We start from the raw sequence: 4339 nt of genomic DNA, 5'->3' as shown, positions 1-4339 counted from the left end.
ATATATATATATATATATATTCAGACGTTGAATCTATAAATGATAATTAACTATCGCAAGCATTTAATTTCCAATCTGTTGCGTTTATATTACGATTGAATTTGAGAAGACAATCCTTTTTATATATATAAATAAGCATGGAGATTACTATGCGCTACTCCGATCCGTGTATGTCGTAAATAAGATTCGTAACACGGTTGGTCCCTATTACTTTTTACGATTCTCTCTCTCTGGATAATCTCTCGAAACAGTGAAAGATAGAGAGAGAGAGAGAGAGAGAAAGGAAAAAAAAAATAACGAAAGTAGGAAACACGAAGATCGAAGATTCTATCGCTGAAAGTTTCTCCTTTGCTTTTCGTTCCACTTATGGTCCCAGAGATTATTCTCGGCCGACTTCGAAAGTGGCTAGAAGTTTTTTTACGAGCCAGCCAAGTCATTCACTCCGCGACATTTCTCTCCTTCCCTTACATTTATGCTCGATGTTTTCTAATTCCTCTACCGGTTGTAAATTGCATTTTGTTAATTAATCGATCGAACGACGGTGAAATATCATCGCGAACGGCCGTTTCGGAATCGTTTCCCCGGCCGTTTTCGTTCGGCCGGTCATTTGATTTGTTACGGGGTTATGCGGTGATAAAAAGATGGAGAGTATCGCGTTTTAATGATATCGGCCGAGATTTATGCCCGATGATCGAGCAACAATGTAAACGGCGGCCTCTCTCTCTCTCTCTCTTCGTGCCGCGGAATAATTCAAGATACTATCTGCGAAATTTATTTTCATTTTCTGTGTCGCAAAGGAACTGGGTGGAGTTAAAACCGAGGGAGGGGATATATGTATATAAGTAACAGTCGAATTAAAATACGATCAATTTTTTGAATTTTGGCAAGTTGGATATATTTTTTTTTTTTTTATTATTTCGAAATCCGCTTATCATGAAGCAATGGTTGAATAGCCTATGGTTTTTATAGAGGAGATAAAATTTGTCGAGTGACTTTTACGAGTGAAATTACCGGTAAATTTGCAATTTTATCACGTTTAATTCTCTTCTCCGATGCGAAAGATTCTTCTCGAATTTGATATTTGACGAGCTAATGCTCGTCGATGATTCAATTTTATGTTATTGTTAAGTGCGCTAAAGATTAATGAGGATATTAGAATAGTTGGGATATTTGCCGAGATTTCCTTCCATACTTGTAATAAAATTTAATGGAAACATTAATTTTGAGAAAAAGAAAAAAATTACATACGAAATCTCTTTAATCTGCAACGAAAATGTATATAATAGTTGATGAAGAAGAAATTGCTTCGATTAAATGTGTGTTAGAATCGATTGACGAGGGAGGGAAAAAAAAGTCGTAAAGATCCATTTGGAAAAAAGTTATGCAATTGCATAATCACGCCAAGGTAATAACGCAAAATATAATTTCACATCGAACTAAAGAATCATTAGATTCGACGACTTACACGACGTTGCAAGATGAAATATATATTTTTCACGATAATTTTCTCTCTATTCCCCCCGATTGCTTCGTCGAAAGGAACCTCCACCCCATCGTTTGTACTCTTTTTTCTTTTTTTTTAATTCTTTCGAACGAGATAGCGGCACGACGGATTTCCGGTATATTTATGATAAAAAATTCCTCACCTGTGCTCCGTTGAGTGGTCTTCGTCAAGCCCGTCCTTTTAATGATTTCCGAGAAGAAGAGCGCTTCAGAGTATCGTCTCGAGGACCCCGGTGGCTCGACGGTGTAACATCATCGCGGCATTTAATTATTTCGATTTTTCGCATTCCTCGCCATTTTTCCTCCCCTCCCTTTGTCTCACGCATCTCTCATCATCGATTCACCTTTCGTCGAAATAGGAAAAAAGGAAACAAACGAACGCGCTTGATAAAAATCAATTATCCCTCACACATCCCCCTCCTCCAATAATCTCGCGTATCTTTGCAATTTATCGCGAGATCAGCCGACCGAAAGAAAGAAGAAATCATCGCCAAAGTTATTATAAGCAAGGACAAGATCTCTCCGATTTATATCGATTTTCGTGTCAGGATTAAATTGCCTGTGACGGGAATACGAACGAAATTAATAATTTAATAGGATGTTAACAAGAATTAATTAATTAATTAATTTTATCTAAGTAAACTTTCAATCAGACCTCGTACGAGAGAGAGAGAGGAGCCGGACTTCCGTTGTTATTACGCGCGTAACGTAACACGAGCCGGAAGCGACGCGGCACCGTGTTTTCTTTCGTTTTACGCGCGAGATAAATTCGCGCATCCTTGATGTACCTTTGTTTTTGCCCGTGATCGCGATTTCCAATCTCCTTTATCCCGGATTTTCGAGCCTCTTCCACCTTTTCGAAGGGAATAATATCGTCGAAAGGGAAACTGTCCGCGGAAGAGGAAGACCCTCGACTCGAAAAAGTGTCGAGTGTCTCTCGCCGCGTCCAAATCTTTCGATCCGCTCCCTTTGATCCATCGTCCACTCTCGATCATCTCTAGCCCTCCTCCTCCCCCGTCTCTTTTTAATTTACTCTGATTTCCCTCTCTTTTCCTCTTTCACGAAGAGAAGAGTCCACTTGTCGCGGGGTAGCGCCTGCTAAACCGATATCTTTCACCGTCACGAATTCTTTGAAGTGTATCGACTCGACTCGACCCACGGTGTGTCGCTGCGGCTTTTAATTACGCGCCAATTAATTAACACACCGTTCCCGCCGTTTCTCTTTTCACCCACCCCGCTCTTTCTCTCTCTCTCTCTTTCTCTACTTACCTTCTCTCCCTCTCTCTCTCTCTCTCTCTTTGCTCCTTTTTTTTCCCCCCCCCTTATTTTGCCGGACGTAGCCACGCGGAGCCATTAGAGGCTACGACCGCGCGCGCCACCCTTTCCCTCGCCACCGAATTATCTCGTTAAGAAATTAACCGCGAATTAACGCTGTTTTACCGCATAATTAGATGACCTTTAAAGATTGCCCCTTAATCCTCCGCGACATTACCCTCTCTCTCCTCCGTGTTTGCTTGTAAACAATCTTTCCGCGATCATCTCGTGTCCAACTCTTTGCTGGGCAAAAATTCGACGTTCGATTTTAAACTTGTGAAAAGTTGTAAAAAAAAAAAAAGAAGAAGAAGAAAAGTCTTGTCTCTCAGAGACAAGAATTCGAAGGGCGAGGGGTCTGATACTAGGGATCGACGAGATCCGTTAGATCTTCTCTGTCGCCAAGGAGTTAGCAGATATCTAGGTGCCGGGTTAGATTGAGGTTGATTGGGTAACCGCTAAGTATATCGAGCTTAGAGCACTTGAGGAACCTTCGTGCAAGGGGTGCGATGCTTGTTTGCTCGATGAGGCTGGCTACTAAGGCGTTCAAGGCGGATCCTACAGGTGACTCGAATCGAACGAATGGAAGAATAATAATTGATGATCAGGCGTCTCTCTGTACCGTCGACGAGGAAAAATATGGGGTCGATTATCGGGGAGGTGTAGTTGAGATTAGTCTTCCCTCTCTTCGAGTTCGGTAGATACTGTTACTGCCAAGGGCCAAGGACTGGTTTTCCTTGCGCCGGAATCTTATACTGTCGCATTGTGCGAGAGCGGCTTTAGCCGACGCGTGACAAATCCCGGTGAGCACGCGTAATACGCATGTCGAATACACATGAACCGCTCTTAAAGGGCTCGTATCCACGCCTCCGGTGTTCCGGTACAAGATTACTTATCGGCCAGGACAGGATACTCTACTTTAAAGAAGCCACCTTACCCTCGCTCTTATTCGTGATTATCGACTGACGAACCACTCTTCGTTTATTTCTGTTTCAATCTTGCGAAATTCCTCTTCCCTCTTGGATTCCAAGATTTTTCGATGGATTAAAAAGAAGATCTTTGCTTACGCGACGATCTTCCAAGTCTTTTCTAAGATCTAAGATTTCTGAAATTCTGTTTACCACGGAAGAGGAGGATGCGATTAAGTTATGATTTCTCGATCCATTTCCATCTGTATCTATATTTGTCTTCGCTTGCACGATAAGTTTCGAAGAAAGGGGGATGATACCTCTTCTCTCGCAATCAGAGAATCTTTAGACGCGGAATGTCTGTCGATTGTGAGAGGATAGCAAGCGGAAGGTAGTTTTTAATAGCCTCCAGTGTGAACATCATCGAACGGTGAGTACGATTAACTCGCGATGAACCTGCGTGTACCTCGGTTGCAGGTCTCTGGGAGTGAGTTCTCAGCCTCCTGAACGTTCCTCGAGCTACCTCTGTCTTCCTATCGTTCCTTCGCGACGACGTCTCTGTTGGTTGCACACGGTCGTATTCCCTTCCTCCCCGTAACTCCTCTCTCTCTCTCTCT

The 4339-nt window shown here is 42.5% G+C and overlaps 1 protein-coding gene and 1 long non-coding RNA gene across 5 annotated transcripts in view; one reads left to right on the top strand and one right to left on the bottom strand.

The window, feature by feature from the left end:
* Nucleotides 1–2671, bottom strand: part of LOC116186449 — a 24021-nt gene extending 21350 nt beyond the window's left edge. The window contains exon 1 of the long non-coding RNA XR_004151447.1: nucleotides 2659–2671. This is a non-coding gene — a long non-coding RNA (uncharacterized LOC116186449). The remainder of the gene's footprint in view (nucleotides 1–2658) is intronic.
* LOC102672458 (LIM domain-binding protein 2) overlaps nucleotides 1–4339 on the top strand; it is a 143859-nt gene that overhangs the window by 52408 nt on the left and 87112 nt on the right. The window lies entirely within an intron of this gene.

This window comes from Apis dorsata, unplaced genomic scaffold (genome assembly GCF_000469605.1).
Source record: "Apis dorsata unplaced genomic scaffold, Apis dorsata 1.3 scaffold_696, whole genome shotgun sequence".
NCBI lineage: Eukaryota > Metazoa > Arthropoda > Insecta > Hymenoptera > Apidae > Apis > Apis dorsata.
Note: the sequence above shows the minus strand (reverse complement) of the source record. Positions and strands in the feature narration are given on the sequence as shown.